This window comes from Uloborus diversus, chromosome 8 (genome assembly GCF_026930045.1).
Source record: "Uloborus diversus isolate 005 chromosome 8, Udiv.v.3.1, whole genome shotgun sequence".
Taxonomy (NCBI): domain Eukaryota; kingdom Metazoa; phylum Arthropoda; class Arachnida; order Araneae; family Uloboridae; genus Uloborus; species Uloborus diversus.
Genome location: NC_072738.1, coordinates 29,521,366 through 29,546,553, shown reverse-complemented (window position 1 = coordinate 29,546,553; position 25,188 = coordinate 29,521,366). Strand labels below are relative to the sequence as shown.

At 33.6% G+C, this 25,188-nt stretch overlaps 1 long non-coding RNA gene across 1 annotated transcript; it reads right to left on the bottom strand.

The window, feature by feature from the left end:
• Positions 1–568: 568 nt before the first annotated feature.
• LOC129227882 (uncharacterized) lies at positions 569–24,706 on the bottom strand. The gene is made up of 3 exons (XR_008580880.1): positions 24,592–24,706; positions 11,899–12,006; positions 569–755 (listed from the first exon to the last, which is right to left on the bottom strand). It is a non-coding gene; the product is annotated as an uncharacterized LOC129227882 (long non-coding RNA).
• Between the last annotated feature and the right edge of the window lie 482 nt (positions 24,707–25,188).

Genomic DNA, 25,188 nt, shown 5'->3' with positions numbered 1-25,188 from the left:
ATTTCAAACTGCTTAGTCAGGTTCGAAACTCAAGAAAATTCCTTTACAAAACTGGTTTCCCTATTTTCTGATATTGATGATGAAAATTAAAACACAGCTGAGCAGACATGAGAAGTTTCTTATCAGATAGCAACTTTATCTTCTTTTGATCAGACGAAGTATGTTCTCAAAAGACTATGTTTTCCTTTTTGTTTGGCATCACATCTTCATACAAATTTGATCTTTCAGGCAGGAAGAATATAACATTAGAGTTGGAAGAAATAAAGAGAGAAACTTGTCAAATTGTAATTTTTTTTCATCTACCACCATTTGGTGCAATAATGAGAAACTTATAGACTACCATAAAAAATATTGTTGACTGTGCTAACTAATGTCAATTGTTCACTGTCTCTATTGTATGTATAGGTGAAAAACACTTATCCTACAAAAGAGCATAACAAATAAATTTGATTTAATAATATTCAAATGAATGAATTCTTTCCCTAACAAAGTTTCTGCTTCTCAAGTTTGAAAAAGTGTAATATTTGACATAATCAATACATAACATGATGAAAAGATAAACTGAAACTTGATCCTGTTGTATACCACATTTTCTTCTACACAATATAATTTCATGCTTTCCTTACTTCTTCACTTCATTTCTTAATCTTAATTGAAATGCTTTCTACAATCTGCGAGTGAATTCATCTGATGGTGAATGTTCGCACAAAATTATGTGTTTGATAAATTCTGATGCCATGCAGTCCAAACCACTGCTGAAAAAAAGAAGTAGTGCACATTAAATAACGTCCTTAAATACACGAAGCACATTTTATTTTGTGGGGTTTTGGGTGTTAATAGAGCTGTCACTAAATTATAAAACTAAAAATAGTTTTGCTAGTAGCTTGTTACATAAAAAGGCTCCAAAAATAGTCGCAAGGTGCAAAAAATAGTTTTTATTGAAAAAAAAAATCAATGCATTATTTTTGTCAAAATAATGCAATCATATGTTGATATAAAAATATATCTTGATTGGGTGGTACTTAGCTCAGAGGTGGTGTGCACAGTGACAAACAATGCACTCTTTTGATGCGCCGGTACAGCAATACGTGGTCCTGATTAAGCTATTAAAAGTGGTTTCTCACCAAACTTGTTTCCATAATATTGGTGTAAAAGGTATATGCATATTAGAAATAATAATAAAACTCTGAAAGAAGTACAGCCTAAAATGTCTCAAAACAGGGGCGCTGATAAAACGAAAAAAAAAAGAAAATTTTTTTAGATTAAACTCATTTTTCAAGTCCTAAGGCAGACATTTCTAAATCTTAAGTAAAGGAACTTAATATCATTACTAAGCAAAATATATACCAATTCAACATATGGCCCTCATGGCAATGCTTTTGCCCCTTTCATTAAGAAATTATGATAAGACAGGAATTTTAGTTCCATGAAATTGTTTATAGGGAAAAAAAAGAAAAAGAGCACCTGTTCAAGATTATTGAATCAGCTTTTTAAAAATCGACCCAAAATTAATTTGAAGAATGGGGAATGCAGTAGGAGGCCTCGTTTTGCATTCCCCCTCCCCATATCTATTCTTTACTAATAATAAAGCAGAAAGTCTCTCTGTCCGGAGGATGTCTGGATGTCTGTAGGATGTCTGTGACGCGCATAGCGCCTAGACCGTTCGGCCGATTTTCATGAAATTTGGCACAAAGTTACTATGTAGCATGGGGGTGTGCACCTCGAAGCGATTTTTCGAAAATTCGATGTGGTTCTTTTTTTATTCCAATTTTAAGAAAAAAAACTATCATAAATTACGAAATCAGCATAACGTGGAACCGTAACATGGGCACAAGCCAATTGGCGAGATACGAAATTATCATAACGTGGAACTGTAACATCGGTACAAGCCAATTGGCGAGAACATTCACCATACATTATTTGTAAATATACAAGCGAACCAAAAGACCTTTAATTTTTCTATTACGGGCGAAGCCGTGCGGGTGCCACTAGTAGTCAATAAAAGCTAAAATTAGCTATTTTAAAAAAGCAATTACTTGATCTTTTTCAATTAAATTTTACTTGTTGTTTTTAATAAATGTTAGATTATTTTTCAAATCAGGAATTATTTATTTTAAACAGATAAATACTCAAGTCATTTAATTAACTATTTAGTTCAGAATTAACTTTGAATTATTTCATTTACTATCTTTCTCAAAATTAATTAAATATTGAATGAATAATTTACACGGTTTTATTGTTCATTGGAGTTGCCAGTTTACCCTGGATGCCTGAGTCACATTCTAATCCCAGTCATTTTAACGATCCCCAAGTTCATTATCACAGGTTTTCTCATGACATCTGTATGTGCGTATATGTTTATATCTCACATAACTCAAAAACGGTATTTGGTAGAAGGTTGAAATTTTGTATGTAGGCTCTGAGTAGGTCTAGTTGGGCACCTCTGCTTTTGGTCGCATATAAATTGGCGACGATTAGGAGTTGTATTGCCAAGTTTTTATCACTAAGTTGACGACAAATTCGGGAGAAAAAAATGATTTTTCGAATTTGGTTTCAATTTGGCACTATTGGCGATATTTATTCAGATATCCATTGAATCATGTTAAAATTGTCAATATTTTGAAAATGAATCTCCGTAAAACTTTTTTGCATTGATTCGACAAACTAGAGGTGTAATCATTTAAAGTGCTTTCATGTTCGCTCTAAAGCACTATTATATTAAATTTTTGTTCTTCATGCACGTTCAATTAAGCTTTTATGCAATTTTAGATCCAAGACGTCAATAAACATATAAGTTTTCTTTATGTTTGAAAGTACAATTCTCTATGATATCTATACTCTTTGCATGTGCAGAGAAGTGTCTAAAAAGCTATTCTTTCAAGAATTATTGCTTCTAACACTCGTACATGAATACAATCAACCATTCTTCTCAATTATTAATTAAAATGCATCATTTAATAGACGTAGGACTGTACCGAAAATTCATTACCAGTATTCGGTACTTTTTAAATCGTGATACTGGAATACCAGCATTAATACCGGCATTTGAAATTTCTCAAAAAAGGTATGAAAACATATGGTTTTGTTGCAACATTTCATAATTTTGTACAAAAATTGTATTATTTATGAAAACATATTTTGAACAAATATAAAATAAAGAAACAAATGTCATAATGAAAAATCAATAATAGTGAAAAACATAACGCATCTACTGAATTGTTTCTAAGCCTAGAACTCATTTTAGTGCTCTCTTTCGGAATTCACGCAGGTTGGTGGTATTGTTAATAATGCGCGATAGACCTCCTCTAATGAATTGTCTAGAAGTCTTTCATCTTCAAATAATGCGGTCTGTTATGAGTAATTTTTGGATAAATCAATTTGTGTGTAAGTGTGTTTCTTTTGCATTGATTGTATTATTTATTTATTTTTTAATTTATAGCTAGTTGTAATTTTTTTCTGAGAAACAATACTTTTCCAATATTAACACCATTTTCTCTCGAGCAGGAATGGTTTGTGTTTGCTTTTTATTAGTAACCTTTTGGTTTGAAATTTACGATTAACTTGACTAAATTTGATCTCGTTAGTTTCACTTATTTGTTTTTGCGTTCTTTTCAAAATTTTTTACAGCTATAATTATGTAAATATCTGAAAATATGTTTCAACTGATTATGTTTTACCTCTATGCAAATTTTCAAGGTACTATATAAGGCGAGACAGGACAACAAACCAATCCTGGTGACAACAAATTACCATTTGTTATGCTTACAAGAAAAAGTTTTTGTTCAAATTTAGTACAGTTGAGACAAATATTTTTTAAAATATCATAAATGTTTTTTTAATATTCTATTAGTTTTTGCTTTTGAAGCCAAATTTTTGATTGATTTTGGTTATGTATCATGGAAAAAGAAATGTACATTTGAAATATAAGTAGGTATTTAAAAAGTTAAATTAAAAATTTTTCAATTGCAGCTAATTATTATTTTCTGCTAATACTGAAAATACCGGTATATTACCTCGGCAAATACCGGTATTACAAAATCGCTTGAAATACCGGTATTCGGTACACTGGTATTGCAATCACTAAAGAGACGTAAAAGAAAGTAGTGTAGGGTCCACACCAGATTTTTAAATTTAAATTTGAAGCAAACCTTTTCGCACAAGTTCATAACAATGTAGTTAGGTTTAAATCCCGTTGTTTCAAACCATGGATTAAACCAAACCTTTTTCTTTACATAGTGGGATCATTCCACGTAAATGTCAACCTGACGGTCGAAATTTCAAACTCAATCTATATTAATATGTTATACATCATTTTCAATGTAAGATTCTGAATTATTGAATGAGATAGCACTTTTTTCAAAATAGATGACTTGCGCAGAAAACATTTATTGAAATTCTATAAAAGAATACTTTAATTACAGTGAAACCTCTGAATAGCGGACAGTCAAGGGACCAGAAGTTTTGTCCGTTATTGGGAGGTGTCCGCTATTAGGAGGAACTACTTAATTTACTTTTTTCAAAATGAACTGTTGTTCCCTTTGTAGAGCACAATCGAAACAATTGCGAAAGGTTTACTACATTTTACGTCAAGTGTAATTAATCTGGTTTTTCTTAATAAAGGTATACTATTACCCCCGAGGGTCCCCTGTTCCTGTCACTGACGTGACATACCAGATGGGAGTCCCTTGGGAAACTAATAAAGGTATACTGACAGCACACACTTGTCTTAAAAAGCATTTAATCAATTAAAGTAATCAATTAAAACAGTTTGACATCTCTTTTTTGCATTACCAACGGCCGCGATTCGGCGGAGCAACCCCCGTCCCCTCACACACTTTTTATGGTTAATTTATTAATTTTATCTCGAGTATTGCATGATTGACAGTTGCCAATATGACCTTGAATATGGGCAAATCTTTTTCATATCTAAAACTTAAACAATCCAACGAAACCACGGCGCCATAAAGCCGACTACTACCGGCGCCGGTCTGCTCAATTGGAACTCCCGAGAGCCCCAGTTAGAAAAAGCGCCCAGTTTCCTCTTTTTTATCTTAACTTTTGAATAGTTATTGTGTACAAAATTCATTAAAATCTTAAGAAAAACGTACGTTAATTGTCAGACTGACATCAGTTTTCACTCTGCTTCAATAAACTCAAAAATAGCCGTCACAAAATCATGACTTTTATTTTCTTTTGCATTTTTTGCCTCCCGCAAAAAGTACCATGCCTTTTAGTTTTTTTTTCTGCCCCCAACTTTTAAGCCCCAATCGCTGCATCTGCCCATTAGCACCCTTTTAATTCCAAGAAACAGTGATAAGGAAATGACGGGGGGGGGGGGGGGAATATCAGTTGTGGAGGATGAAAAGCTTTGTATGGCAAGCAGTTACTAAGATATTCTGTGAAAAGAAAAAAAAAATCCGAAAGTGCTACGATCGCTAGGGAATTTTTTTGTGAAATAACTGTCCGTTATTCGGAGTGTCCGTTATTCAGAGTGAATTACATGGAATGGCCTATATTGAGGGACTGGGACTTGCAAAAATGTCCGTTAATTAGAGGTGTCCGTTATTCGGGAGTGTCTGTTAAGGGAGGTTTCACTGTATTTAGATTTGTACAGTCAAAAATAAGAACTAAATTAGGATTGGAAAGTACATCAGAGCTCGGCTAAGCATATGAAACGAGGAGAAATAATGTCTGCAGTGAAAAACAATGATTTTCTTAAAGCCTAATCCTCCAAGGTTTGGAAGGCTTATCAAACAAAGATACTAACAATATGGCAGCACCGTCGACTGTAGTTTTGTTTCACAGAGTTTCGACGTATGTCCTGTCGTGATGCGGCAATTATCAGGTCTAAAGTCTACTTCTAGTTTCACTTGTTGCAACATGTCACGATCAATGGCTGTTCATTTTCCAACAAGAAGGGGCATCCCTCCATCATCTGACCAAAGTTCGCACATTTCTTCAATAATGAGCTTCATGGAGTTGGATTGGACGAGGTTCTTATGTCTGACGATGACAAGCGCCTTCTTCCGTGGTCGCGGCATTCTCCAGACCTAACTCCATGCAATTTTTTATAGTGCTACATCAGAGATTGTGGGAACTCCTCTTTGAAGCCACATGGTTTACAAGATTTGCACCAAATGACTACAACCAGGGTCGCCGCTAGGTCAAAAAACTGAGGGTGGGGTGAGGGGGTACACATTTGGCGGCCCCATGGTTGTTTCAAACGCATGTTCTAATTTGCAGAGAAAGAGAGAGAAGATTTAGTAGGGATAATCATATTACTAGACCTTAGTAGTATCTAGCAATATACGAGGCGTGTTTTTAAAGTAAGTTCCGTTTTTATATAAAAAAGGAACGAGTACAGATAGAGCTAAGTAATTTAGTGCACAAAAATCTACCCCCCTTACGCTATTTTTCGACATTGCTCCCGTGATTTTCCAAGCATTTGTCATAGCGTGGTACAGGTTTTTGTATACCTATTCGTACAAAGTTACCGCCCGTTTAGTCAACCATGAGGACTCTTACAGGGCTTTGGCTGGGGCGTTTTTGAACATCCTCTGGTCTGCCCTCACCTCGCTCGCAGCATCTTTCATTTGTTTCGGCATCTAAAGTCTTTCCAAGGTGGTCTGTGGCACAACAGCAATAATGAGCTCAGAGAACATGTTATCCCTTGGCTGACTACACAGGCGGCAATTTTCTATGAATAGGTATACAAAAACCTGTACCATGCTATGACAAATGTTTGGAAAATCACGGGAGCAATGTCAAAAAATAGCGTAAGGATGGTAGATTTTTTTGCAATAAATTTCTTTGCTCTATCTGTACTCATTCTTTTTTTATATCAAAACGGAACTTACTTTAAAAATACGCCTCGTAAATTCAATCCTGAGGATAATATTCAGTAGGGATTCAATCAGAAATAAGGGGTGTCGGAGGGTTTCCTCCTGGCATTTTTTCAAAATAGAAGGCATAAAAACGCAGATTTAGACTATATTTTAAGTTGGAGATAAAGGGGAGAGGAGGTCCGATAGCTTCCCTCGATAATCCCCCTCCCCCAAAATTTTTAAGTTCCCAAAACACAATTGTACATTAGATTTGATTATATTCAGGAGAGGGGTTACGGGGGCTCTTCCCAAGAAAAATTTCAAGATTGTTAGTTGAAGAACACAGATTTAGACGATCTATAGCGATGTTAAGGTAGGAAGGGACTCGGGGTCATCCACCGGCAAATTTTCAAACTTCAAACTACAAGAACGCAGTTGTGAATTATTTCTGATAGTAACAGATAAAGGGGGGGGGGGCTCTCCCCAGGGAAAATCTGAAAATTGTAGTTCAAAAAATGCAGTTTTAGAGGATCAATGGGGATTAATTAAGGAAAAAAAAGATGCGGGTGCCATCCCCCCAAATTTTTTTGAAATTGAAACCTTAAAAACGCGGTTGTATGCTTTTTGTTAAAATTGAATGCAATGCCAGTTTCTTGAAATTAAAGCTTCAAAAACTTAATTTAAGCCAACCGGCGTTGAAGGGGAGGGGGTGTTTTGAAGGGGCTCGCGTAAAGAAATGTTTCGAAATTGAAGCACTAAAAACGAGATTTAAGATGTTTTTCGATGATGTTGGCCTGAAGATTTTTAAACTGATAGGGGTGAAATAAATGCAGGGACATAGAGGTAAAGAATATGGAGGCAGGCGAGTACAAGTCATTTTTGTGGTGGGCCCCAAAATTTCTTTGCACACTCCCGACGATGCCTAAATAGTGGAGGCTTAGCTGACATCTCTCGAGGTCGAAGTCAGGCTCCATTTGAGGGATTCACTTTCTCAGAAGCAACCCTCAAGATGGCCTTAAATCTATACTCAGTATATGAATAGGATTTGGGTCTCAAGTGGCAATTACCTTTTCTGGCATTTTCCTTTACATACAAAAAGTATGGTAAATGTAGATAACTGTACTTTCAGATGTAAAGAAAAGTAACGTTTTTCTTTTTATTAGAGTCTGTGACCCAAAAACTTTAACTGAAAGCATGTAAAAAACAAAAACTACAATATAATACTGCTTCAGAGTGAGTAAGAAAACACTTTAAATAATTACAGCCCTAGCTTGTCATGAATCAAAACAAAAAAATGCTTTACAGAGATCTATTTTCCAAGTATCAATAATTTTAACATGATTGAATGGATATCTCGTTATACATTGTCAAATTGAATCCTGATTCAAAAAATAATATTTTTCGCCACATTCGTTGACAATTTAGATATATATTAGCAAGTTGACGACAAAAATGAGGATCAAAAGTTTGGTGATGTATTGGCAAGTCATTGCCAACAGGGGCGTAGCTAAAGGGGGGGGGGTTTGGGGACAACCCCCCCCCCCCCCCCGAAACGTTAGTCTCAAAAAAAAAGAGGGAAGAGAAAGAAAAAACGAAGAAAAAGAGAAAAAATCACTACAACTTTTTTTTGTGTAACAAAGGTCAAAAATTCACTTCGCTCCCCCCCCCCCCCAATGCCATTGAAAATCTGCTCCATGAGTGACCCTCAAGTATAAAGACGCCTCCCTCTGCTGCGACAATTTTTTGATAATTGAGTGAAATTCGACACTTTGCTTCAGAAATGAGATTGTTTGTTAAATCCACGGCAGCCTTTCTTTGTCATAGATTCTGCAAATTGTTAAATATGTTTAATTTTATGAGCCGCGCAGTGGGAATATTACATACAGTCGAATCTGTATATTTCGAATTTCACATTTAAAAAAAATCGAGATAAAGAGGTTTTGAATTACGGAGACTTTAAGAAACTTTTTATAGAAATTTGAAATATGATGGTGAAAATTTGAAATCAATACTAAAGACAATATGGGCTCTTGATTAAAATTCCTCTTTATTAGTTTTGTTAGGTATTTATTCTATTATTACATTATTAAGTGCTTTATTGCGAGTTTAAGGAATCATTTTGACAGTAAAAGAAACTTTAAGCATATCTTTTTCAAGAAAAGTCTTTTATTGCTTTTTGGTCCCTGATTTTTTTTTTTTTTTTTGGATTCATTATTTATCCTCTTGAGGTTAGCAATTGCAGCAAATCTAACTTGGCCAGTAGTCTACGATTTTCCTATTTTCATCACTTGAAAAAAAAACTTATACTTTCTTTTCACTCCTATCATTTCGGTTTTCTAAGGAATCACAATTTTAAGAAAGAGAGCAACCAAAGAACAGTACTAATCTAGATAACAGAGAGAAATGCCTTTTAACTTGAAATGACCTTTAACCATGAACTTTAATGTTCATCTTAACACGCCAAACCTGTGAATTTCACCCCTTAACTCTTCTTCCAAGAAAGTGCGCGAAACGACTGTCCTTTGGTTAATCTTCCTGGGAAGCCTATTCGTGGAACGCATTTACTGCCTCCTCAGCTCTTGAAGACAATTCCTCTGTTTCTGAGTTGAAGAAAATGTTTTTGTTTGCTGCTTTGAAGATCATTGTTCTTCGAATCCGAACCGTAATAGTATAACCGTAATTCGAGACGATAGAGGTTTTTGTTGGTCTGGTCTCGTGTGTGTCATAGGTCATAGTCAAAACTACCTTTGCTAACCAGAGTATTCATTGCAATCACATTGATTCTTCAGCCAGTATTTACTGCATATTCTTTTGGAAACGTACAGTCTGTTTAAAGTAGTACATTCTAAGTGAAAGTTGTTGCATAATGAAACGAACAAGACCGATAACGAGCTTTTTTCAACTCAAAGAAAAAAATTTAAATGACGAGAAGGATTGCTCTAAAAAGAGAAAGTTAACGTCGTCTGAAGAAAACGAAGTACAGTCTGCAAAGCAGCGTTAGTCCCATCGGACCGTTCTGAAGGTAATTTTATTTTAATTCAAATTAAAAACTGCATAGCATTACATGAATAAAATGTTTAAAAACGAGATGAATCTAGATTATTTCTATTAGCTTGGTTCGGATTAAAAAGTAGAAAATAAAAAAGACTTCTGTTTATAATACCCGAAAATTGCTGTTGCTCTCTCAAATAGATATTTATGTAAATTCTAAAGCAGCTAATAAAATTAAAAATAAATATCTTTATAGATATATCTTTATAAATATAATATCTTTATAGTCTGACCACCGATGAGATTGAAAGTCAAACATCCAGTTTACAGTCGGAAATGGAAGTATCTATTAGCTTTCAGGGATGCCAGCTTTTGTAGATGTGTGTTAGCCTCTAAATTAAGCAGTCACACTGAAATGAACAGAATACGCTCATCAGATATTTGATTTCCCCCTGATTTGGATAGACTGGTTTTGACAAGACTGTTGCTAGAAAATTTCACTTTAAATTAAATGGAGGGAAAGGAAAAAAAAGTTGAATTTTCCATAACATTAAAAAAATAAAAAATTCTTTGCTTTTGTTTTGTTTGACACAAGTATCGGAATTGGGGCACCCATTCCAAAGTATGTAAGATTCACCTCCCTCTAATTTTTATAATACTAAAAAAATTTACACACACACACACACACACACACACATATATATATATATATATATATATATATATATATAAATAAAAGAAGAAACCCCCCCTCCCCCCCGAAAGTCGGGTCTAGCTACGTCTCTGGCTGCCAAATATTATCATCACTTAAGTCAGCATTCAAATAAACAACAATTCACTCCAAAAAGGAGTAAAAGAGCCCTCTTAGAACATCCAAGGGCAAACAAAACGAGAGGTGCACAACTAAACCCCAGTCAATGTCTACATACAAAATAACAACCTTGTGTGTCAACCTCTTTTGAGCCATGCGAGATATATAGATAAGTACGTACATACGCACTTGCACATACAGTGTGAAAAATAAATCGTAATAATTAACTTGCAGATTGTCAAAATGATCATTTTGAAAGCCTGTTCATACATTTTTAGGTACAAATGCACAGGTGGATGGTCCGAAAAAACTACTTAACTATCATTTGAGGGTAAATATAAGGCAAATTTAAGCCAAAATTTGAGGGAAACACTTTTCATAATTACAATACTTCCCTCACCATGTAAAACGAAGCGAAAAATTATTAGAGAAAATATATGGTAAAAGACAAAAATGGAAAATTACACATTTTCAAACTGAAAACCAACCAACTCATGTTTGTCACCTTTTATGAACACCCATTCTTCATGAATATATTTCGAGAACATCAAACGTTTATGTATGTTTTTAACTTTATCTTCTTGACATACATTATTTTGCGAACTGGGGGTCATTTCATCAACTTCAAAATGTCACAAAAATATGTGTTGGAAATATCGATTTCAAATTAACTCATTAAATATCAATCAATTTTAAACAAAAGACAACAACACTGATCAATTCCAAATTGATACGGAATCCAATAAAGAATGGGGTTGTTTCCGAATTTTTAAAAGTATTTTTTTCTGAAAGAGCATGCTTAAAAACATGGGTTTCAACCATTTTTTAAACAATTTCACAAAGTTTAATGTTTTTTTAAAATTATTATAATTTGTGCACAGATTGAAATTCATTTTTTACGCTTCTGCACACGATATCACAAGTGATGAAATTCCATTCACTGATGCCGTTAGCACACACTGCAAAGTATCATAACCTGACAATGCAATTGACAGCAAAGCTTAAAACATTTTTAGATTAGCAATGGAGTCGAGTGCCAAAGTACATCATTTGTCACATCATGAAGACCATGCCATATTTTTAAAATCGGGCATTTAAAAAAATTAAATAAAAAATAACTGATGAGAAAATAAAAAAAAATGATGGCTCCTTTTTTTGTTTTGTTTATTCTATCAACTTCAGTGACTAAAAGTCACTGAAGTTGATAATAGTACTTTTGACTGAAGGAAACAACCCCAAAGAGTCAAATTCAACAGAAAGCAATAAACTTACCTTCATAAAATAACTAGGAAAGAGGAACACTTGTCTCATCGGCACTGATTTCAATTCTTCGGAATTTTGGGATTGTAAGAAGCCAGCCCTGTAGGATCCCGGGATTACCTTTATGTTTTAAAAGCTCTATTTTAATGTCAAATATTTTAAAATACTTTTTTAGAACGAAATGCTTTTGATACTTGGACATATTTTTATCATTTATTCATTTTATCTTTTTTCTTTTTGTGAATTCAACTGAATTCACAAAAAATAAGCAGATAGTTGAATTCAATATTTTCAAATAAGCAACACTATCACTAGTTATACAAAAGCATACACTTACAGGGGTCTGGCCAGAGCAAATTTGGGTCCGTTAACGGACCCTTCACAAAAATCCGATCAACCAAAACGGACCTTTCACAAAAATCCGATCAACCAAAACGGACCTTTCACAAAAATCCGATCAACCAAAACGGTCCCTTCACAAAATTCTGGTAAACAAAAACGGATCTTTCACAAATTGTTTATTGAAAGAGCAAATCTCAAAAAAAAAAAAAAAAAAAAAAAAAAAAAAACAGCATATTTAAAGTTAAATTAAAGGAATCAACTTATACAAAATCAGCTAATTTTGCAAAAGGAAAAAAAAAAAAAAAAAAATCGGCACTCTTGTGATGCTCCTGCAAGCCATAAATAATTACTACCGCCAAATAAATATAATGCCTGTTGTTGGTTTCTTTGAAAGAAATTAACAGCTGAAAGTCAGTTTGGTTTATAATTTTGCTTGTTTGTTTTATGCAGCGGTGTTGTTGTAAACTTCTTTGGAAAAGCGTCAACATTCTCTGAATAGGCGTAGTATGCACTTTTCTCCCCACTCATGATTTAATCATCAATAATATACAGCGAAATGAATTTAGAACTGCAAAGGATAGTATGGGTGGGGCGGATGTGATCGCTTCAGATAGGGTTACAAAATGTAAACTTATCGTCACTTAGTGTCTGGTGGTGCGATGTTAAACTGTTATTTTGGGAGAAAGTTATATGGGTTTGGTTTTTCGATACTAAAAAGGATAATTAACTTTAAATAAACTTTTATTTACCGTTATTTTTTTCTATAGATGTCTACATTTTGAAAAACGCAATCTTTTTACATCCAATATGAGAATCGTATTTTATTCTTTTTTTCAAGCTAACTTCGCTTTATTAGGATGCAAATAAATGAAAAGTCTCTTTATTTTTGTAACAAAGCTTATTTCAAGTTTTTAAAGGGGAATTCCATTTTCTTTTATGAGTCAATAATTAAAATGCTGAATCGATGGTTTATTTTTTATTTATTTATTTATTTATTTTTGCTCCAACTGTATCCAGATATTAATGATATGTTTATCATAGGACTCTAAAATGCAATTCAAAAGTAATTTTATCAAAAATATTTATTTTACAAGCCGTTTTTATACTTTTGATTCCTTAACTTTGAGGATTGCAATCTCTTTGCATCCGCTGTGGAAATCTGATTTTTCGAATTTTCGATGTTTAGTACGCTTAGTTAAGAGGTAAACAAATAAAATATTTTTCATTTTTGTGAAAATCACGGAGTTTATAAGGTTTGAACGAAACTCTGCTTTTAAACAGTGTCTTGGGTTAAAAAGTTAAATGCTGAACCCCTGCCTATTTTTTTTTCTTACAGTTATTTTAAATACTATACAAAAAACATTTCTAGTATAATTTAACATGATGTAGAATGTTAGATAAATATTGATACTTGAGGGGTGCCCATCGCCCAGGGAGCGATGCCTCCCCCCTCTCTTCAAATACTAGAAAAACACTCAAGATTGATATTCTCAACAGAAAAGAGAGAAAACACTCAACTTTAAGTGTCAAATGATGCAGTTTCCACCATCTCAAGAGTCTAAACTTTCGTTTTTACAAGAAATTTTTTTTTTTAATTATTTGATTTTTCACAAAAATAATTGATTTTTCACAAAATTATTTTATTTTTCACAAAAAACGGACCCTGTGAAAAATCCTGGACAGACCCCTGACTTAAAATATCCAACTTGCCTAACAAATCAAAAGTTCATACATAAACAAGTCCCAATACAGGCTGATTTTGCTACCGTTTTTCGGTACCTTCACAAAAATCTTGTTTTGAAATCAGTACTTTCACAAAAATCAAGTAATAAAATCAGTAGTTTCACAAAAACATCGAAAATTTCACAAAAATTCCCATTTTGAAATATAAAATTTGTTTCTCTGTTTAAAACAAAATTTACTCATAAAATAAAATTCTAAGCAGGTTTATATGAACAATCGCTTAAATAGCAACCTTTTTGTGGTATTTTAACTAATTTCTAGCTTTTTCTCGCCTAAGTGTATTTATGCAATTTTATCGCAATCTTTCAACATTTGTTTTGGGAAACCATTTTTCTCATAATTTCCTATATTGTACACAGTACATAGCCTATTAAGCTGAAATTACGTTGGAATTTTTCATACTTCTTAGGTTTTTAGCTCCCCCTCCCCTCCCCAAAAAACGAAATCTGTTAAAAATAATACTAGATGACATTTACACTTTTCGAACTAAAATTTCACTTGTTCCACTACTTCTTTTACAAAAATTAGGATGCGTCTAAAATTTCACAAAAACAATGCTGATAAAAAAAACTTTCACAAAAATAGAATGACGCAATACTTTCACAAAAATAGGTAGCGAGAAAAAAATCCTGGATTGGCCCCTGATAAAGGTACAATAAGCAAACAATGAAGTTCATGCAAACAATAGTAATGTGCTTGATGCAGTGTCAGCAACTGAGGCCTACATTAGTGGAGGGAGGAGAGGGCAAAAAATATTTTGGAAATATACTTTATTTTAGGATATTTTGAATGATTTACGAGGAAAAGATTTCAAAGGCTACCCCCAAGTAATATATAGGAATTGTAGTTTTAAAAATGCAATTATAGGCCATGGACGCCCATACGCAAAGCTGCAAGGGGGGCTCAACTATTTTCCCCGTGGTTTAGCTGGATATTTTCAACGTGAAAACTGATTTCAGGACAGATAAGAGTCATTAAAATTGACATTTTTGATAACTTATTCATAAATGGGTGGAGAAAAAATGTTTTTACATTTTTGCAAAGAAAAAAGTACTAAAAGCAAGGAAGTTCTAATTTCAAAGGGGGGGCTCGAGCCCCCCTTGCCCCCCTATATGGGCGCCCTTATTGTAGGCTACATTTATCAATGTGAAAAGTAGGAGCTTAGAGCAGGGATAAAAACATCCCGGAGTCAAAAAAGAGGAAAAATTGTGAGACTTAAAATTTGAATATATATATAATTTACATTACGGGAAATTATATTGATATTATACTGTGGGAAACCCATAAATTCATCAGATCAGTTCATGCAAAAGGAGAAATCCCAATTGCGCAACTATGGAAACCCCAACTGCGCAACCACTTGAACTCCCACAAGGCTAACTGAGAATCAGCACTGGCAGTCAGAGCAAGATTGTCACTTGAAGAGTGAACGTGGAAATATGTGTATCAAACAGTAATCAACTAAAACCGAGTTATGTAGTAAATATACCACCACTACAATACTGCCTTTTAAATATTAATAGGTAAATGTTCTTATGCTAACAAATGAATAAATAAAATAAGCTTGAATTTATTTAAGATTTTAACAGATATATCAATTCAATTTATAACTTTCAATTTCCCATAGTCCACAAATCAGGTGAAATTAAAACTTTATAATGTGACATTAATGCTATAAAACTTCCATAGAATTAAACACTTAATACAAGCTGAATCATTAGACACCATAATTACAGAATGATATCAGTGTGGCTAACTTTGGAGAAACAATTTGAGGAGCATTTTGAAATTTTGTGAAGCAGCTGGGTACATTCTATAAAAATTATTAAAAAACTAAACCCAATCTAAAACTTTTTGAGCTTTGATGGTCATTTTAAGCACTAGCATAAAATGATTAAACACTAGATTTTTAAACACTATGTCATGATTTGAGAATATAAGCAACTTTAATTTCCTATATTTACTTTGTCTGTCATAATAAAATAGCACAGTATAATAAAATAAATGTGAATTTAAGATCTTCAAAGGCTATATCCTTGGTAAGGCTGATAAGCATTAAAACTAGATTTGAAGAATGATGTTGGCTTAAATTCACTCAGATGGAACAGGATCAACATTTTTGGATGGGCATGGCAGTCTTCATAAAAAAAAAATAATAATGTATAAGAAGGGTTGAAAATATTAGTCTACAAAAAAAGTATTAATGTCTAAGCAGTATGGCATAGCAGATAAAAATGAGATAGTGTTACAGAAGCGAGTGCAATTGGATTTCAAAAGCTACATCTAACGATTGCACCCATCACCCACCACCGTCACTCTCCTGCATTTCCCCTTCCACTCTTATTTCACCAACAGCAAAAAGTTCCTTATTTCTTTCTACTTAAGAAAGAATGTGTGCCTCAGCAAGAAGCCTCATGGGAAGGTTGGGGCAGAAGAGAGGTGAGGGAGTATTTGCGCGATTGCTAGAAAGTGGCTGTGAAAGGGGCGTGGCAAAACAATGAGTGTACAAGTCTTCAGAAGAAAAAAAAAATACATTCAAGGGGTTGAAAATAATAGTCTACAAAAAGTTATAAAGGTTTAAGTGATAGGATGGCATAGTAGACAAAAATGAGCGTATGTTATGGAAGCGGATGCAATCGGATTTTGAAATGCATAAATGCTGACACTTTCTACGTCATTCTCGATCCTTCTCCCGCCCCACCCACGAAACGAAGTTTCTTTCTTCTTTTTACCTTACAAAGAACATGTGAGTCAGCAAGAGTCCTGACGGAAAGAACGCGATTGATCGCTTAAAAATTGAAAATGCTCGGCGGCTGGGAACTGAAAAAAAAATACAAAAAGCAGAAAATCGCGGATACACATAAGATTTTCATCCCTGTTAGAGGGCTTAAAGCAGTTTTGCTTAGGAGAGAAGGCAGCACAGATAACATTTTTTAAAATTTCATACACAAAGCTAATATGTTTATGTTCTTAAATTTTTTTACTAACCATAATCTTACACCTAATCCTTTCAAATGTGCATGCTCAAACATTATGAGATGTGATAACATTTTTTAAATACATGATACCGCAATACTGAATAAATATAAGGAGAGTAATACCATACATACTTAAATATAAGTTGAGAAATTTAGTACAAAAAAGAAGTCAAAAGTTTTGCAGCGATTGACTGATCCGTAAGGCAGAATTTCTGAAAATTTTGGCTGAACAATTCTAACACTCCAAAACATGAACATTTTAGATCAACACTTCAAAGCAAATGCCAAAGAAGTAAATACTCACACGTTCTTCTTTAATTAAAAACAGTCTGACTGTGAAATAATGACAAACAAGGGAACCTTGGGAGTGACGTGATGATGTGAAATAATGACTAAATAATTACAGTAAAAGATAGACTATGCTAAAAGTGTGGGACAAACCATTTTGCGAATTTTTCTGATAGTTAGTCATGTGGAAATTAAAGCTCATTTAAAAGACGTAAATGTAATATATCTACAGTGCAAAACTTTCTTGATATTAATTCAAAATAAAAGCAACAAGTAACAAAAATTGTAACTGCAAAAATGATCTCTTCAAAAAATGAGCTCACAGAAATGAACATATTTTGGACCAAAGGATAAAAATCAAACATTTTCAATCATAAGAATATACTCATTACGTTTCATTTTCAATCTTTTTAAAACATTTAGTTTCAAAAATCGCTCAAAAAGTTCCCGATTTTTTTTTAGAAAGTGGAAGCTCAAATTATGCGTGGGTTTTCTATTTTTTTCTGATTTACAACCTAAAAGTAGAAAGTTTGACCAAAACGCAAGTACGTTAAACCACATCCACAAAAATGGAAATGCATTGGTTTCTCAAAGCCAGGGATTTGCTTACCTCTTAATGATAGGCACGCCTGAATGACTAGAAATTACTAACGAAGTACAAATAAGGGACCAAACTCGGCTACTGAGAAGAAAAGAATGAACTGTTGGCTATAGGCTTGCCAGACGTCCCGGTTTTCAAACAAAATCCCGCTGTCCCAGCCGGTTTACTTCACATCCAGCAAAAAGATAAATTTGATCATAAATGACCAAAACGGTTTAAAAATATTTAACTGTGATGGATTATTTGGGATAATTATTTTATCATTAGTAACAATGGCTTGTAAAAATAATACCGGATTAGCTTGTGAGGATTTTTAGAACAAGATTAAAACCAAAAAAGATTCTATAAAAAAAGTCCTATAAAATAAAAAGTATGTCTATATATTGTTCAATTTTTTGTTCCTCATTCAAAGTGTTTTCTTCAACTAAAATAAATTGAAAATACAGTTGAACTTGTCTAATACAAAATGTAAAAAATCCACAAATTTGCTCGTTTTAGCCGTTATTCGTAACAACCGTGAATGAGTGATGCTGTGATACAAAGAAGAAATGCTTACTTATATCTTAAAAACATTACTACTGATAGACTCATTGTAATCTAACCAGGGTTGGCTTTCTGCCGGCAGAAACTAGTTTTTGCCGTGCCAGTGGCAGAAACTGGTTATAACCGGTAAAAACCGGCTAAAACTGGCAAAAACTTAAAAATGTCTTTAATAACTCAAGTAATTAGTAAATGATATTTGTTTAAGCAAACTAAAAAATTAAACATAATTTCATCATTTAAAAAAAATAAAATTTCATGCTAGAGCCCTTGATTTAGTTCAGAAAGGGAACTTTCCATTGCAGAGGCTCGTAATATTTAGATTAATTTAACAAAGGATAAAAAAATCAGGGGTGCTTAGGAAAGAGGAGTGACATACAGAATTAAACAGGCATAACTGATTGTAATTTGCTCACTTATATGCTTCCTCTTAACTGTTTGTGATTGAAATTATCATGTCATGTGCTTCAAGAAGAAAGTGACAGAATTTTACTTGCGTAAATTTTGTACCTAATGTCACAGCTTTGCAAAACAAATTGGCCCCATTTCTCAAATTTTTTCTTCCAGTCAAATTTTTACCACAACCCCAGTTACTACATGGTGGCCAGTTAGACAATAGATGAACATTGCTTGCTCCTTGATGCATTGTCTGCTAACTCTTCTGTTTTAAGAATATTCTAAAATTTCTCATTTGTGCATAGTAAATTGAGAACCTGTTTAGATTTTTGAAAATACCTTTTCTTAAGAGACAATTGCAGGGTCCAAACAATGTAACACTTGATTTTGAATGGTGATAATTTTGTAATAAAATTAGGTACAGATGTGATATACCCCCCCATTTGGCGGCATTCGATTTTTTTGCACAAAATTAAAATATTTTTCTCGCCAATGAGGCGATAATTTTTTATGCATGGCATCCCTGGCCAAACTAACCTGTGTTTAGCAACCCGAAGGCAATCTTACAGATCTGTTCAAACTTGTTTACTTGGGTTGTTTGGGTTTCACGCAGGAGAGATACGTGGTGTTGTTTCGTGCAATATACCTTACAGGAATGCTTATTTTGTGTTAGTTTAAATTCAGTAGTTGTGTTTTGAAGTAAAAACATTAGAAAATGCCAGTTTCTTCAAACTTGAAGGTTAATTAAAAGTTAACTCCAACGTGGTGTGTATCTGTAACGTGCCATTGTCATATGATGTATTGTTTTAGACTGAGTGTGAATATTTATACCATATAAAAAGGTAAGTTCTTTATTTTAGAATTCAAAAAAAACCTCTCACTTCCAAAATTCTTTGTTTTTACAAATCCTTGAGGGGTTCTTGTAGTTTTTAACTTTATTTTTACTGTATGTAAATTAATTTTACAGAAATAGTACGGTTATTTTGTTCTAAAAGTTAATTCTTATCGATGCCACGAATTATTTAGACATTCTATTAACGTGCCTCCTTTAGGTACTGAATTTTATGTTAACAATTGAAAGTTCTTTCGGTTGTACTCTTAAAAATGCTGAATTTTATTAATAAATCTGCACAATAATGGTGCATATTTCACACTTAAAACTGTGTCGTTATTGTACACTGAACGGAAGGAGCCACCCTTGGGTGTCTCCATGAAAATATACATAACTGTGACCATACTCCGACTCAGTGGTTGGAAGTAGCGCGCTACAAGTAGCGACGCAACTGTAGTAGCTACATTTTTTAGTAGTTTGTAGTGTAGCGCACTACTTTTCAAAAAAAGTAGTGTAGCGAGTAGTTCGATACAAAAAAAAAGTAGTTTGTAGCGATTTCTAAAAACTACTTTTAAATAAAGTTTCAAAAAAAAAAAGAAAGGAATGGAGGTTTTAAACGCATCTGACTTGTGCAAATTTTACGCGAGTAAAATTTGCACCAATCAGATTCGGAACCCTGAAAATTACGAGCTGACCTCAAATTGACGCCATACGTTCTATCTGTTTGACGCCATTAGTTTGTTTAGCATCGAAATTTTCACATTTCCCCAATATTCACCTTATGGCTTAGAAAGAAAAGAATAAGAGATAATTGCCAATGTAGTACCCCGCGTTTCATGGGCGCCGATAGAGAAGGCACGTTTTGGTTCAAGCCCCCCCCCCCCCACCTGCTTTAGAATTTACTTCTTTCTTATAGTACGTTTTTCTTCGCAAAAATGTAAAAATATTTCTTCTCCAGCCATTAATGAATAAGTTATTAAAAATGTCAATTTTTTGATAATTCTAATCTGTAATGAAATCGGTTTCCATGTGAAAATATCCCACTAAACCATGAGAAAAATATCTGACCCCCCCCCCCCCCGCCCCCCTAAAACTTTGTATATGGGCGCCCATGCCGCGTTTGTGTTTTCTGGCAGCTGAGAATGTCCCGTGGATGAACATTTTAGATTTCAATGAGAGTATTGTGCCAAAATATCCACCTAGTATGGAAGCTACTGTAAATGTTATGGAAGATGATGATATTGAACTGCCTTTTTTTTTTGGCCGGCTAACAAATGTTACAGTATTATAGAAATATATAGTCACGGGAATTTTTCGTTTCTTGTAAATTTGCTCCTTTTTCAAAAAGCTTACGGTATCAATGTCACCTGCATATTACTGTCGAATTTCAACGCGAGGAATGCGTTCCAAGGCTCCTAGCGTAGGTGTAAATTTCGCGTCGTGGAAAAGTTTATCTATACGATTTTTTATGAGTATACCAATCATTTTGAGACATTTGAAAACGTCCTTCAAACTATTTTAACCCATTTCTTAACTTCCTATTACCGAATTTAAACATAGGACATAAAGAAGTGAAATTTCACTGTATTTTTTAAAAAGCTGTGTTATTGAATAAAAATACTGTTAGGATGCACAAAATCAGTGGGAGAGAATGGCATAAAATGAAACGGTACGATACCGTAATTATATTCGGCACATTTTTTAACTGTTCAAGCATATCGAAAATCTTTAGTTGTCAAAGATTAGTATTTTTCCTTCCATTTTCAAACTTTAGATAAACAGCTGCTTATGTGAAAATATGTTTCATCAAACTCATATTTAGAATGAAAAAAATGCGGAGTGGCGATTTGTAAATTAACAAAGCAATGTTCCGACTAGTACGGTTGGAGAACTTCCGCTTTCAGTGATGCTAAAGGGAAAGTCCATTCACGAAGCTAATATTTAGTAGCCAGCAGAGTAGGTGATACTTAAGCTCCACGATTCCCACACGAAAACGTTCGTGCTACAGGGTGAGGAATTCGCGTTAGCTCTAAAATTCATTACTCGAGTAAAGCTCGCTGTATAGACATTTCGTGTAAATCGAATCACGCTACTGCGCGAGTCCACTGTAGTTTAAAATTGCACATTGAAGTAAGCATTCTTAGTTATCTTTCATATTTCAGATATTTTTTAATATTTGACTATAAATACTAGTACAGTTTGGGGTATTTTCCCATTTGTTTATTTTTTCTTTTTCACTGATTGAATGTTGATATATTAACATAATAAAAGTCGATTATTAAATATTTAAGTTTTTGAGGTTATTCGGTAAATTGAAAAAATGCTCTTATTTCATTTTATGAGTGGCGTAAAAAAGGAGATGTTGTTTTAGTCCGGACCTCTAGCTTGAAGCTCAAAATCAGTTAATTAGTTCCTCCAAAAAAAAAAAAAAGTTCCTATAAAATTAACTGATATAATGAAAATTAAAGTTTTTCTCTTTTGTTTAAAATATGATTTTCATGATCTAAATCATTTATATATATATGTATGACTATATAAAATTTAAAACAAATTATGGACTGCATCCAGGGGCGTGCACAGAAATTTTGAGGCCCGTCACAAATGACTTTTCCAGGGCACCTCCATATTGTTTACCCCTATATTTACCCCTAGATTTATTTAAACCCTTATTTTTTAAAAATATTGGGCCCCTTTCAGACTGGGGCCCGGACCAAACACAACAGGTGTCCCTTCTCCTCTCCTCCCCCCGTACACGCCCCTGACTGCATCTATTTACACTTTCAAGTAGCCGAGTTGCACTTCTTGTCTTGAATGAAATATTCACTGATAGGAAAGGATTAAGATTTTTAAGGTTGATTTCCTTCAACTTTGAAATCCTTTCTTGCAGCGAATATTCGTAAAAATCGTTTAAAATATTTGGAATGACAAATTGGCTCAGTAAACGACGGAAAGAATAAATAATTCTTGGTGATATTCCATGTTCAAATGATTCAGTTTATTATTCTAAATCATTTTTTTGAATCTTCGTTCAATTATCAAATCGTGTATGCTTTTTATTTATTAATTTTTTTTAAAGTAGCTAAAATGTAGCGAAGTAGCGACTACTTTTCAAAAGTAGTTTGTAGTTGCTACATTTTGGAAAAAGTAGTTGTAGTTAACTACATTTGTAATAAAGTAGTTGTAGTTCGCTACAAATAAAATGTAGTTTTTCCAACCACTGCTCCGACTGTAATGTATATTAACAGTCGGAGGGATAACTGGCGAGCCAGAGGTCTCATAGTACTTTCGTAATGAGACCGAGGCAGGGCCGGCGAGCCGAGGTCTCATTACGAAAGTACTATAAGACCGAGGGCTCGTATCCCGGAGAAATGATGAAAAAAAAATTAATGCATTAATTTCGACTTGTAATTAATACAATAATTTATTTCATTGTATTTTAATATGTTTACAAAAAACCCCGGCCCTGTACATTTTTGAAGCATATATTCGTGATGTTTTTTGTTGTGCTTTTATGTTGTTTTTATATATATTGTGTTCTGAAGTGCTTTGACCATGTTTTTTTATCTGATTTTTTCCTGTTGGCGCTAAAAAAGCATCGCTAAGAACGATGTATGACATATGTCGTCATACATCGTTTTCTTGGCGACGCTTTCTTGGCGCCAACAGGAAAAAGTCGCCAAGGGTGGGGTATATCACATCAGTTCCTAAAATTACAGTACTTTGGTTAACAATAAATTATTTTTTCCATGCATTTTCTGTTGTATATCGATAATTAATTTTTCATTTTGGAGTTTTTGCCAGTTTCTGCTGCGAAGTGGCAGAAAGTGGTTTTTGCCATGACCGTTTTAACCAGTTTCTACCAGTGGTTTTAACCGCCTCGGCAGAAACTTGCCAACCCTGAATCTAACTATTAGTACACTCAGAAAAAAATCACTTATTTCTTATAATGAATAATTTTGCAAAATATTAAAGAAGGAAAATGATAATCCACAACCATGGAATAGGTAGTAATCCACAATGGAACATATAAACAATTATCTCCAAGTAAATAGAAATGTCCACAGGCAAATGTGCGGGCTTTATTTTCTATGTAAAATATTTAATATTTTCTTCTCTTTACACAATAGGACTTTTAATACCTAACAAAAAAATAAATAATTTCTAAAAAAAGAAAATTATAGTATTCAACCACGAATATTTTAAGTAAAGATGTCAGAAATTTTTGTTTGTCTTAGCCGAGACTTTCAATTTAATGTATATATTATGCGTGAAATTTTTAATGCAATTAGATAGCGAACCAAACTTAAGGAATGAAATGTTCGTTTTAGCCGTGATTTCGTATTACATGTGATCTTATTAAGAGAGCTCAACTATATTTACATCTTGGAGGTGAAATGTTCCAATTTTATCTGCTTACATCATTTTTTATAACCCCTGTTGTAAGGTTCAAACTTAGTAACTATTTATTTATATCATTGAGAATAAACTGCCCTATAAAACGCTCCAAAAATTAGCCAGGGGTGTGCAGTACCCATTTGAATACTAACGTTGATGGGAGGGGGGGGGGCATTCCGGTGTCCCGTTTGAACATTTCAGAAATCTGGAAAGCCTACTGTTGGCTAGCTTTGAAGAAATTATCCAGAGCTTGGGGACATAAAATGAACCCTTACATCCTCCTGTTTTAACATGGGAAATGCGATTTAACGATTCATCCGGTACATTCATCAGCATGTTCTAGTTATCATTTGCAAATGCAGATTTGGTGAATAAAGGATTTCATAAATATGACATAAAAGATATCTTGAATAAAAAAACACTTTCAAAAGCTTATCTCCCTGACATAGCTTTTGCGAAACCACAGTAAAGTTTTTTTTAAAAATTCTGCACTTTGATTTTTTAAAAGGTATTTTTATAGTATTTACTAGTCACCCAGAATAACAAACACAAAAAGACGGAAAATAAGATATTTGAAAACTAAAACTTACTTGCTTTCATGAACACATTAAGATGATGTCGCGCAACACCTTCTCAGATTGACGCAATTTATCAAATGTTACCTCTAGACTGAATGTTAAATCACAGTCAATCTGCAGTTCAGATAAACAGAAAGAAAAAATCATATTTTCAAGCGCAGAAGTTCAGTGCTAGCGTATTTATCAATAGCAAACACAAATTTCATCTTTTTACTTATGCTACATTTCATTTTGTTAGGCAGCAAGGCGCAACTTGCATATGAGAATAATGTTTATAGAGTCTCTACTCTCCAATTTGCATATTCTGTTCTCCGCAAAACATTTTGCTCTTTCTTGCATCTCTACTTCTTACCTGCAACCGTTAGAAAAGCTTGATCTTGGAGGCTACTCAGCTTCCTGACATCAGAAAGATTTTAGGATTCATCTGAATGATAATATTTTTGTTATGTTTTCACTAATCGAAAAAGTGTATTGACCAAACCAAGACCAACTTACGTAGGATTTATACGGGTCTTGGTGGTGACTTTCGGTTTTATTCAGATTTTTACATACTCCAACCATACAACGCGGGTAAGTTTAAATTTTTACATTAACTTTTTTACACAACAT